The 13,899-nt window shown below is 34.4% G+C and overlaps 1 protein-coding gene across 2 annotated transcripts in view; it reads left to right on the top strand.

Annotated features, from left to right (window-relative positions):
• igsf11 (immunoglobulin superfamily member 11) overlaps positions 1-13,899 on the top strand; it is a 135,464-nt gene that overhangs the window by 85,300 nt on the left and 36,265 nt on the right. The window contains exon 1 of one of the 2 annotated variants that reach the window (XM_087796207.1): positions 12,794-13,121. The exons of the other annotated variant lie outside the window; for it this stretch is intronic. The gene's annotated coding sequence lies outside the window, so the exon portion shown is untranslated. Of the gene's footprint in view, positions 1-12,793; positions 13,122-13,899 lie in introns of those variants that run through there. 2 annotated transcript variants of the gene reach the window in all.

Genomic DNA, 13,899 nt, shown 5'->3' with positions numbered 1-13,899 from the left:
CGGGATGCGAGTCTTTGGCCATCTTGCCCTCGGCGCCATAGATCACCCGACATTAAAGCTTCAAAATGTATATTGCTCTCTTTATATCATCATAGCCTTTTTTTTCGTAAAAGCTCGGAGGAGCTTCTACAACTCCCTTCCCACTCTATGATCGGATATATCTTTTGTATTTTAGAAATTGTAGTCATTTTCGTCAATCACCTTCTTCCAGGAAAATCATCAGCATCAACTCTTGACTTCCCTCACAGGAACATCTGTAATATCATTTTGTAAATTGTTCAGTCAGTGTTCTCTCCGCCGCTCCACGAGACAGGAATAGACTGATGAAGTGTGTGACTGCCTCCACAGTAATTATAAAATGAATACGTTCATTCTGCGAGTCGCCCGGAGCGCTGAATAGCTCAACTGATTATTTAGGGGTGTGTTCTTTGTAGGCACACGGAGTCGCTAAAGAGTGAGACTCTCACAAAGACGGAGGGTAAATGTGTTTAAAGTGCAAAAACAACCTCTCTACTTCAATGACGGCATTAAAATAGACTTTCTCAGCTACGTCTGACACATTCGTAAAAAGAAAATGTTTCATTATGAAAATAAAGTCTTATATTTGAACCATTATTTGTTCAGTTAACATTTGGATTCTCACCATTAAGAATCAGCTTTTTGTTTTTAATTTCTCGTCAGTGTATAAACATGTGTAAAGTTAAGTACAAATTACTAAATAATAAACGTGCCTAATAAATCATTTACAGTTTTCTCGTGACCATGAACTTAAATGGATCACTGCACTTAACACAGCTTGAAAAAAACATAATATTTCCTCTTTATTTTGGTGGTAAACTGGCCAAAAGACTGCCTGAAGAAAAAATGGAAAAAAAAACATTGGCAAGTGTTGACAGTGAAAATGTTTTATTAAAGGTCGAGAAAATCTACTAGAAAATAACAGAGAAAAATATTTGCTTTAACGTGAGAAAAGGCTGCAAGATATTGGATTTGTTTGTATTTTTACTTATATTTAATGCCATGAAACGGCTTCCTCATTTTCCTAGATCAGTAGGTGACTCTGTTGGCTTACAAATAATGGGAGGTTTCATTAAAATAGTTCGTTGTGCTAAAATGATTTAATCTTTGATCTTGTGATCTCTGAAAATAAAGCAAATGCTTCTTAAAGCTTCATCAACCCATCACTAAGGCGTTGTGGTGACTTCACTTAGCTACTGGTTTGTGTACTGAGTCTTGCACCAGTTTGATCAATTCTTTCAAAAACAAAATTACATTACAGGTGGTATAATCCTATTTTACATTAGTCAGCTTTGGTAAATTTCCACTACAAGTTTTTTTTTGCATAACAAGACAAATAACAAATAATTTCCAGTTCAGAAGAACACTTACTAACAAGTGACAAATCAAACTGATGTTCCCTACCTCTATCTTTTTCAGTTATTCTTCAAAGAAATTGACAAATTATTTTATTTATTAATCAACTTGGCACTGAAAAACAAAAGCAAGTTTTGATACTTTGTACTTCAGAAGCATTTTGCCACAAAAGAACCAAAGTTTTAATGCCCAGCACTACCTATCACTGTAATAGCATGAGTTCATGTCTTATATTTGGGTAAATAAAGTGGCATTGTGTTGTAATAGTTATTTTTTTTACAATTTGGGGCTGATTCACTAAGATATGTGTGCAAAATTAAAATGTTGGCAGTATTTCTAAGTTAGTACAGAAGGTTGACCCACATGCCAGTTTCTAAGCTTGTGTGTATGTTCAGTGTAAAGCAGGGGTTCCTGCTCTGGTGCCCGCTAAAGAGAGAATATTCTCAATGGATCTCTGTCTAGAAAGAACGTTATTTAAATTTAAAATAAACATATTTTAATGGGTAATTTGCTCTAGAACTAAAGCTGGTGCGGTACCTGACTTTGACATTTTGGAGATTATAAACAAAAATAAATGTGGTAATTATTACTAGCATTATAATTAATATTACTAAAAAGTCTGTTTTTTTTATTTTGATTATTTTAGAAATGTGTATCCTGGTAGTCCTGTCAGTAGCAGATGAGTTGGTGACCCTTGTTCTAAAATGTTGGATTTGAGATGAAGGAGTTCGGACGGACACAAGTGGAAAAAGAAAGCATCACTGGCAAAAAACTGGGATTATTGATAAATGATTGAATCATTAAAACGGTAGAAGTTAATCGTGATTTTCTTACGAACACTACTTCAAACGCTCCATCTATTGCCACAAAGATACAAACTGGGATCGGAGTGAAACGTTGGAGCAAGAACACCTCAGCCTTCAACAATGTAAACCCTCTAGATGGATGCTAAGCTCCATTAATAATACCCTCTCTTGCAGTCCAACTCGTACGGATTTTCCTTCACAGAGGGGTTACAGTGTGAGCAGCCGAGTGGCGCGGAGGCTGAGGTGGATCACTGGGGGATAATGTACAATAGCTCTGATATACACACCCTGAATGGACCCGCTTTTAGGTTCACGGGCTTGGAATAGAGAGATGAGACTGTGCTCCTCACAAAAGCTGGACATTTAAATAAAAAATTAAATGACCAACGTGTGGATTCAACAGGACTTGAACAAAGTAGAATAAAGACATTTAAAAGAAATGTTTTTAATGTACTATTCCAAGTACAAGATAAAGATATTTTTAAAGTTAAAAAATCTTTATTTTTCTACTTTGAAAACCAATTTTATTTTAGTTTAAATTATCTGATGAACTTCAAACACTAGAGCAGTGTATTGGCAAAATATCTGGCGATATAATACAAATAACGATATATTGCTATACTCTAGTAACAAGTATATATGTGTAGTATTGTCCAGTACTTGACTCTGGTGTTGTGATAGTGTACTAACAAGGATATGTTTGTAGTATTGTCGAGTACTTGACTCTGGTGTTGTGATAGTGTACTAACAAGAATATATGTGTAGTATTGTCAAGTACTTGACTCTGGTGTTGTGATAGTGTACTAACAAGGATATGTTTGAAGTATTGTCACGTACTTGACTCTGGTGTTGTGATAGTGTACTAACAAGAATATATGTGTAGTATTGTCGAGTACTTGACTCTGGTGTTGTAGTATTTACAGACCACATGACTCTTTACAAAGTCGTAACTGCTTTCATTTGTTTTCAAACCAAAAATATGTCCAAACATAAGCTTTAAAAGCTGCTGAAGTCGACTGTATCCTCTCATCCTCAGTCACCATTGGAATCTCACAGGATTTTTATGTATCCTTTAAGCTGCGTAAGACGTAACGACTGCTGCCATCTAGTGACTAAGAGTTTAATAGCAACAAAAAAATCAACAAATGTAGTGATATGTAGTATTAAAAAAGGAGCATGATTAAAGAAAGAAAAATCACCAAATTTACTTTAAGTCTTATATGATCTGACGTTATAGTTAAACCTGTAGATATAATGATTTGTAAATCAACCGTTTGTGAACAATAACAATGGCGTGGTGTGATTTGTATACACAACAGAACCTCCTGTACGTGTCGCACAACAATCATATATATGTCCAAGATCGGTTTCATGATTAAATGATCTGAAAAAAACGCCCTTAACCACTCGCAATGTATCAAAGTATCAAAGTACTAGTTTGCTTACAAGACTCTCCGCTTACACACAAACACGGAGACGCACACTCGTGCCTCGGCAACACACTGCCTGTCTGTCAGACCTCTGGCTGTCTCCAAGGATCCCCACAAACACAAAGCCCAAACAGAAGAAGATCAATGGACTCGCGCTTATCCGGGCTGGATAGCATCCCCCCCCCCACCAGCCCCCCACCCACATGAAAGTCCACTCAACTTTCCTGCACACTAGCGCCACCACCCACCCGACTGATCCCACCGTCGCTGACCTGCCCCCTCGACGCCACTGAAGGTATTGATCTCCCCATATTAACGCAACTATCTCCTTGAAGAGCTCCGGGCGGCTGGGGGAGATGGGGGAGCGTGGATGGGGGGCTAGAGAGGAGGACGGGAATATAAAATTATAAAAGGCGCTGGAGGAGATAAGAGGAGATGAGAAGAGGAGGCGCATGTAAGTGATGAAGAATAAAGTGAAGCGTGATGCCTGGGTTGCTGTACGACTAAATACAAGCAGGTCCAAGTATAAGCTGTTGAGACTATGTTTAGCTTGAAGATCCATTTTCTTCATTTTAATCCCTCGTTAAAATACACCATGAGAAGAAATGAAATCGTGACCCCCTTATTCAGCCCCCGACTTTCCCCGAAAGCGCTTTAAGGTCCAACAGTTGCGAGGGTGAAGCTTCTTTGATGGAGTCGTCAGCTGCTGTCAGTCGTGTGTCTCGTTCTGACGACTAAGACAAAACGTTTTTTAAAAAGATGGTCTTGAACCGAGTCTCGTTTGTAAAACTCTTTTATCACCTGTTGTTCTGAGGAAAAGTGGTTTATAAATAGAGATTTTGTGTCGCTGAATTTGGATAAAACTTTTGCTTTTGTTTGAGATATTTTATTATTTTGTTTATCAAAGAAAATCAGTATTTTAGTAGAATAATTACATTAAAAAGGTTTCTAATATACTTTTTCAAGTACAACATGAAAAAAACTTATTTTAGTTTCAATTATCTGATGAACTGCAAACACTAGGGCAGGGTATTTGCAAGAACTTGGCAATATAATACAAAAAACAATATGTTGTGATACTGTAGTAACAAGGATATATGTGTAGTATTGTCGAGTACTTAACTCTGGTGTTGTGATAGTGTACAAACAAGGATATATGTGTAGTATTTTCAAGTACTTGACTCTGTGGTGCAGAATGTGAAGATCAGCTTTAAAAGCTGCTGGAGTCGGCTGTATCCTCTCGTCCTCAGTCATCGCTGGGATCACACAGGATTTCTATGATATTTGATTATTTTGATTATCAAAGAAGATCAGTATTTTACTTTAAGGTCCTTTTATTTATGTATATCCAAGAGATATTCGTAGTTAACACCTTTGGAATTTTGGCGATCAAGTCAATGTATAACTAGTTTTTATTAAGAGTTTTTTGCAGGGGTTACATTCTGGATACAATCTTTGAAATAGTGACCGTTTACAATTCTTCACTAATCCAATACATGTTGAGGCAACACATAATAATCAATAATATTGCAAATATATGCTTGTTACTACACTATCACAGTATATCGCTATTTGTATTATATCGCCGGATATTTAGCAATTCCCCCGCCTAGTGTTTACATTTCATCAGATAATAGAAAATAAATTACAATATTGGTTTTCAAAGTAGACAATTCAATACATATTGAGCTAGTTTTTTAGTTTTGACCAAATATTTATATCTGTGATTAATATTATGGTTTGATTATTTTGTTTTCTGGCAATTTGACTAGTACAACTATATTTATTAGTATTATTATTACTGTTGTTTTTAATATTTTGTCGCCAGGTTTTTGTAAACTTTGTGTTTTTTCGCACAAGACATCAATTGATTGAATTGAAAAAGAAAGTGGTTCAAACTTGGAAGATACACACGATGATTAAGACAGTTTTTTGGTTTTAACCAAAAACTTAAACACGTGGTAAAACTTCAGATGATTTCGTATTATTTTTTGTTTTTTATCATTGTTTGTGTAGTTCTACTACAACTTTTTATTATAACTACTATTTTACCATTGTTGTATGTTGGGATTTTTTTTTTAATTTGATTACTTGTTTTTTAATAAATAGATTGTTAAAAAATGGCTAAAAAATTAGAAAGTTAAAGCCCAGTTTAGTCCTTGCTTTCACCCAGAAATGTTTAATAAATAATATTCAGTTTTTTAATATTTTTATTAAAATATCCACATAATTAAATAAATAATGACCTGCAATGAATATAAAAAAATAATATTTTTAATATTATACTTTTAACAACATAATATATATATATATATATTTTTATGTTATTTTATGTCATGGCAGAGTTCTTTCTTGACTTCAGTCCGACAATCTAATCTCTTCAGAGACTGCACAGGAAAAAAAATAAACGAGACGACATGGAGGTTCTTCTCTGGAGCCTGATGGCAGCACGTGCAGCCTGTCAGCTGTTCGTCTTCTGCCTTCCGTCCCTGGCGTTGTCTCTCACACGCTTTTTTTTTTTTTCTTTTTTCCATGTGTTTGTAGGACATGCTCACTCCTCTTTTCCTCCCTCTTTTTATCCCTAAACTCTTTGTAGAAGAGACGGCGTGTTTGCCAGCCATATGGTCGTGCCAGAGGCATCCAGAGCAGATGTGCTCGGCATTGGAACTCTGCTTCATCAAGCAGACGCACAGATACTGAGGCTTAATCGAGGCCTGTTACCGAGGAAGAGGTCACTGAGCGACAACTAAATTATCCAACTCCCAAAGTACTGACGCACACCGGCTGCACGAGGATACCGTCTACATCCAGACTCCTGCGAGCTCCCAGTGGGTCAATTGCAGGCCGTCCATTTATCGTCAATTTTTATCAAATATTAGACAAGTTTTTTTGGGGGGGAAATGAAAAGTAAACATTCAGGTTTTATGTAAAAAATGCTGAAAATATTATGCTCTAAATATTGTTTTTTTATATGTAGCTTTGAACCAAATGGATAAGTTTTGTATCTGGTTTATTTCATGATCGCTTGAACATTTTATTTTGATTATATTTTGTCATTTTTGCGAAAACCACAAACACTCCTCATTTCCAAAATCTTATTTTACAAATATGATATTTTTAATTATTTCCATTAAGATATCTATACCTCTGATAGCATTTTTTTTAACGTATTTTCTTATATTTAAATAAAAATCCACATAATTTGATTTGATTTCTTTTGATATTTTTGCAAGTTGGATTGTTTGTTTTTTGTAACCATGATATAAAGTATTTAAACATGTACTAGTTTGCTTAAATGTTAAAAAAAAAAAAAACAGTTTGATGTCTTTGAAAATATATATATATATATATATTTTTTTTGTCAATTTTACCTAGGACACAGACAAATTACTTGTGTCCAAAATCATTTTATTTATAAATATATATCTATATATATTTTATAATATTCAGTAATATAATTTTAACTTTGATAGTATTTTTCTGAAGCATTTTCTCAGATAAAAAAAACAGTTTTTGTCCTGGAATTTTGCATTAGGCTTTAATCTGGCAAATACAAAGACACTGTTTCTTTAAGTAAAATTACAGTTTATAAAATCACTTCAACACTTGACTGGAACCAAGTTTCCAGATAATTTCATTTGATATTTGTGTAAGTTGGATTGTGTCTCCCTTTTATAACTGTAATTTAAAGAATGTAAACATGTTAGCTTAGGTTAGGTTATGTAGCATGTTAGCTTATCTGCTTAAAGACACAAAACAATTTCCTTGTGTCCAAAATCAATTTTTTTGGAAACTTTTTAAAAACAAGTTTCATTTGTATAATTTTACCTTTGATTATATTTCTAAAGTATATTTTCTAATATACAAATGTGTCCCAGAGTTTTTCTTAATGCTAACATCTGGCTTATACAAAGAAACTGTTTCTTTAAGCAACATTACAACTGATGACATCATACAAACACTAGAACCAAGATCTCATCCTGACAAGTTTCCACGCAATTTAATTTGATTTATTTTTAACCATTATGTCAAGTATTTAGACATGTATTAGCTAGCTTAGCTAGCTATTAGTTAGCTACGAGAATAACCGGACCACCCCGTAACGCTTCTTATTGTTGTATATTTTGAAGATCAGAATCTAAAATCTTTAAATAAACCTGGGAATAACTAGACTAATACCAGACTCATGACAGGAAAATATTAATGATGTCTTGACAATGGATCATTTTTGTCTGCTAGAAATTGTTAAAGAGGATTTTGTCCATAAAAAAAGGGGACGTCCTGCTCACGATAAAACATGTCATGAGGAGGAAAAATGGATTTTATCTCAGGTCATTAGCTTTTTCATAATGTGCAGATCTTAAAAATGGCTTCACCTTAATTTGTTATTTTTAAATGCTTGAAAGTGGAACACATTTGTAAAGATCTATATATAAAAAAGGTAAAGCATATATTATACTGACATGTGTGATCATAAATAATAGAAAAAAAAATGTTATCTCCTGATTTAAAGACGATCTTCATCATCGTTCTCTCAGAATATGCGATGAATGTAAATGTAAACTTCAAAAGGCTTTTGTCTCATCGATCTGACGCTGCTTTAAACACAACTTTCAACACTGATGAAAGTTTGGAGCTTTGACTTTTTTGATATTTTTTGTTGCAGTCTGGGAAAGAGCCCCAAGTTTGCTCAAGGAGTGCTGATTCAGCATGTTAGTGTTGACTTTCCCCCCCCTTTTTTCTTTTTTTCTTGCTGAATAGTGGGAAATGACAGGGTGTGTGTGTGTAGGTGTGTGAGAGCGGCAAAGTTTCCTTCAGAAGAAATGGGATGTAAATTTGACCAGCGAGCAGAATGAAAATACAGGGGGGGGGGGAGCGTCCAGCGCCTGCTGAGCCAGCATCGAAGGCATCGCGAGGCAGAATGTGTTAGAAATCATCGGCGCCTCGGTCAAGATGATGCTTTAATAAATCAAAGATCAGGATTTCCCAAAGCTGAGAACTTTCATCCGCTTTTCCTGGTCCTGAATATCCATGATTTTACTGAGTTATGACTGAAGTTAAGACCAACTATTTCATTTAAACATAAAAAATAACAATCATTCATGTTTTTATTTAATAATTATGCAATTATTGTTTCTAATTGGTATTTAAAAGTGGTTGATAAGTTTGTCATCGTGAGAAAAATTCATTCGCTCATCCCGGATGTCACTCATTCATCCAATTTCCCGTGACCTCATTTCTCTGGTGGAAACATGACAGCGACGTTTTATAATATGCAACTGGCTCACGAAACAGAAAGCAATTCGGGGGATTTCCATAAGCCGTCATTTCTATGATGTCATGCAATTTCTTAAAGTTGGGAGTTTTTCATATTTCCAAAGCGGATATATGAGGTTCTTGGAACTCGGCTTTAATGACTCGGCAGAACAACAGGGAACGTTAACATGTGACGTATAAAAACCTTTTTTTTTGGGTCAATGTATGTCATCATTGAAGATTTTCAGGATTTAAAATTGAATTTGGCATCCATTTAAATGAGAGTAACGTTCAAAAGTAAATTTTGTTTTACTGTAGATTCAAACAGAAAATAAATACAGTTTTAATAAGTACTAAAGCTGGATATTATCAGCAAAAATGTGGTAAGAAACGTCAGAAAATCTGTGTATGATTTTCACCCAAGAGAAGCAAGTACAGAAAAAAATAATAAAGGACCCAGAACAGAACCTTGAGGGACTCCACACAACATTCAAAGTGATGATTTATTTTCATTTTAAATATCGCATCATTTCGACACGCTCGTCAGTTCCGACGTTAATGAGGAACAGCTGTCGAAGGAGAGGACGTCAGATTTTCCAACACACAGTCGAGTGTTTGTGCGAAGCAGCTGAAGAAAAAAAGTGCTTTCCTTGCGTTCCCAAAATAGCAACGACTGACAAGAAGGATAAGTGTGTGAAGAGAGGAGATTGTTTTGGGAGGGAAAGTTTCAGCGTGTTTTTCCCCAATCGACAAAAATGTAATTATGTGTGAATCTTGTATCCGGCTTGTGTTGGCAAAATGAAGAACACACACCGACCTGTTTTTCACCAGCGAAGAAAGAACCAGACGCCAGAATTGGTTACTTCGGTTTTATGTATTTTGATATTTGGGTCGTTTTTTGTTGTGTGGTCCATTTAAGAAGCTTGTCTTGAAAAGTGTTTAAAGCTTGAAGACTGAAGTTTAAAGTCATCTGCCTGTAACTCTCTATATATTACGAGGACACTGTTTCTTTAAGCATCATTACAGACCGGAGATCAGCTTCTAACACAATTTTTATGATTCTTTATTACATTTTTGGAAGTCAAATACAATTTAACTAAATCTGACTAAACTAAGAAAATGAATGCATTTTATTTTATTTGAATTGTTTATGTGATAACTTAATAAATATAAACTTAATAATAAAAATCAAATTTACCATCCAGTTACACTATAAATCTTTAATTAAATGAAAGTTTCCGATCTCAATTTGGTAAATCTTAAATTTAATTTAAATTAAGGTATTTCTAATATATCGTATTAGCTACTATTTTTCGACAGGAAAACATTAAATATTTGTAAGAAAAGTTTGATTTAATTACACTTTTTTACAATAACTGGTAAACTGGAAACAATAATAAAATGTAGACAGTATATGTTTATATTATTTTTGTAATTTTTTGCTGAACATAAATTTATTTTATTATATAAATCCTTAAACATGGCTTTTCCTACTGTAGATATCATTTTAAATGGAAATGCCAAATATTTTATAGAATTACAGAGATACTTTTTTAAGTTTCAATATATATATATATGTATATGTCGCAGTATAGAGTGAAATTCCGATCTTAATTTCTCCTATAAGAATTGGAGATAGTCCTGGTAGAATTCCCATTTGTCCTAGGAGAGATTGGAATTCCAATATTTAGATCCCAATACAGTAGTAGGATTCCAATCCGTACTAGTAGATATTGGAATTCACTAGTAGAATCTGGAATCCTATAAGTACAGATTGGAATTCCAATCTTTACTACAGATTGGAATACTAGTAGGATTCCAGATCCTACTGGATTTTAATCTGTACTCTGACATATTTCTATATATATGTATATATATATATATATATATATATATATATATATATATATATATATATATAAAATATATAATTATTATTATTTTTTTCAAAACATGTACATTTTTAGTACAAGTGTCAAACTATTTGCTCTAAAAAAACAAAACCATTAAGAGTTTATTCTTAAGGTGAGACACACTGGGACTCAATCCAGTGATAAATCATTAGCAACTCCTGCAGAAATGGAGTGACCAGAGCACCCTCAGGAAGTAGACCTGCTCCCGAGTGGCCGGGCTAGTTGGGTCCTTTAAAAAAAAAAAATAGAAGAAGAAGAAATCTCTTCTTCATTTGGAGCGATACCACCGGGAGCGAGCATAAGGAGGGGTCAAAGACACAGCGATAAAGAGATGAATCCAGAGAGCGTTGAGGGGAAAGTGTAAGTCAAAGGCAGGAATACTAAAGAATACAGCCATTTAAAAAAAGAAGCAATATCTGCCAAGAAGCCAATTAGTTGCCGAGGGGCTTCAGACAAGGTGAGCGCAGGTTAAACTGAGCTTCTGCAAATAGTCGCCCTGTTTTATCTACTGGCTCGCGCCTTACAGGGAGAAGCTTCCACTGTGTTTGGATTAACTTCCTTCGAAGACCGTTGAGGAAGAGAAGGAGTCTGAGGCAGAGTTACGACTGATAACTTAAGAGAAATATAGATTTGTGCTCTGAATTTTACTAGATATTTACTTTATTGATCTCGGAGAGAAAATCTCTTTTTTTAGTAGCATCTATAAAATGCCTAAAACATTCGAAGGAGACAAGATAAAAAAAATAAATAAAAATAAAACACGATAAATATCATAGATTTTCAATGAATTTTGAATAAAACATTTTCTTTAATGATAACTTCTGCAGTAGAACTAGCGAATATTTTCTTTCTTTACGTATCTTTTCCTAGCTGGGTCTGAATTACGTCACCATCAAACTCCTATTAAATACAGTAAGACTTTTTTTAAGTTACACAAAGCAAGAAACTGACACAAAAAGGGAAATCATCTCGTTTGAAAACAAGAGAACATTTGCAACAGCAAAATGAAGAATTTACAAAGTTGTAGTTACACTGTTCCAACACTAGGGGGGGTATACATTGTTGTTTGGAAACCACTTACTGGGACTTTAATAAATCTTTATCAATCACATTAAATGACAAAATTGTGTTCACAATTGAGCAACACATTTTATAATTATAGAAACAAAATGTGTATGTTGTACCATAATCTGGAAGGCTTTTTTAAAAATGGTGTCAGACTTAGCGTGTTAGCATGTTTGCAAACTATTAAAAGTTTTTGACAGTCGAAAATAATGAATTTCACCAGTGAATTTGTGAATTTCTATGATCATTCTTGTTTCGTCTGGGCTTCCTTTGGGCAATTTTGTCCTTTGTTTTAATGTATATGTTGTGCTGGAGATCGGACATTTCAATTTACTTTTATCGTTACACAGAGGGAAACAAATAAATATTTCTTACCTAATAATTTAAGGGATTTTGGAATATATTACAGACGGAGAAGAAAAAAACGAGAAAAAAAAAAAATATATTTTAAAGTAGCTGAGGTCGAGGATGGCAAGAATACACATTTAGATGAATATCTGAAAATTCAATGGACACATATCAGTGACATCAGGAGATACAATGATTATATTTAACATTTGAAATTTTGAATTTAATTCACCTTATTGAAATGTTTAGGTTTTAAGTATTACATTTAAAAAAAATAAGAGATCATTTCATTGAATAATTTCTAAATTGAAAAATTAAAACAATTCAAAATGAATGAATAATTTCTAAGCATACAGTTAAAATGTTAATAATAAAATAATAAAAAAAAAAATATATATATATTTTGAATAATTTAAAGAAGAACCAGAGCAACTTGATCATTTACATTTTTGTACATTTTAAATATATAATAATATATAATAATATATATAATAAAAATATTATATATGTTTGTTTATTTTAATTAATTAACTCTTGACCACTTGACCAAATAGAAAGTAAGAAGCAACAACATCAAACACTTTTCCTCATAGTAAATTCAGTATCTAAGGAAATATCTGCTGTGTCAATTTCTAATTTATTTTGAAATGTTTGGCATAAACAGGAAGTTGTTAAAAAAAAAAAAACGAAAACAAGAAAAAACTTTTGGATTGGCAGCTGCCAAATTGCAAAACAGACTCAGCTGCCAATCTTGTCATCTTACTGGCAGATCAGGACGCCCGCCAGGATGTTAGATTTACATGCAGACACCGTGGCAGGTTTGCCAAACACACAACACCGCCAAGAAAAGGAGTTTACTACACACAGACACGGCAGGGCGGCTGAGTGACAGCTGGTGTCTGGTGGGGGGACTAGTTAGCGACTTTCAGGTATTCTCTCCTTAAGTTGATGGGTTTTTTTTTGACTGGCGATGACGCAAACTTTCCGATGCAAGTTCACGATGAGTGCACTCTACTGAAGTCGGAGCTTGATGTGTCGGACGGCGTATATATCTGGGTAAAGCTGTGTCCGGGGCTACATGTGCAGAGCCATCTGTTTCATGCTTTAGCAGTAGTCTTCCAGTGCGCGGACTTATCTGTGCACGAGGGCAGTGGCCTACTTTAACCTTCTGCTTATTCGCTTTAAGCGGGCGGCCACATTAGCGATCACTGGTCCTCACTATAACTTTCGCTTGATGTTAAATAATAGCATCTCAACTTTACCATGGATTAACAACAAAAGCTTTTTATTCCCATAGACGTGTGTTGGCTGACATCGCGAGGATCATCGTAAAACACGGTGTGTTTGCATTATTGTAGTAAAAAAAAGTGCTTCTCTATACCGTCCAGACACAGTGGGAGCGTCTATGCGAGGCCGTGGAGTGGTGCATTAGGAGCTCAGTCCGACTCAGTGGAGTTTAGATGAGAGTATTACGCTATGTAGGCTAGTCAGAGGCCTCTGTTAGAGAGTTGGCTGTAGTAGCTAATAGGTCAAGTCAGGCGGGTGGGGTGGGAGATAAGAGGGAGGATGAGCACGAGATTTTTTTAAAGGCTCTTTTATTGGTTCAATGTTGGCCTGGATGAGCTGAAGAGAAGATAAAATGTTTGTTTTTTTTAGGATCAAATTGGTAAAATATTTGAGGAAAAACTACTATAATTATTTATATAA

This window comes from Callionymus lyra, chromosome 7 (assembly GCF_982586985.1).
Source record: "Callionymus lyra chromosome 7, fCalLyr1.hap1.1, whole genome shotgun sequence".
NCBI lineage: Eukaryota > Metazoa > Chordata > Actinopteri > Syngnathiformes > Callionymidae > Callionymus > Callionymus lyra.
This window is presented reverse-complemented; position numbering and strand designations above follow the sequence as displayed.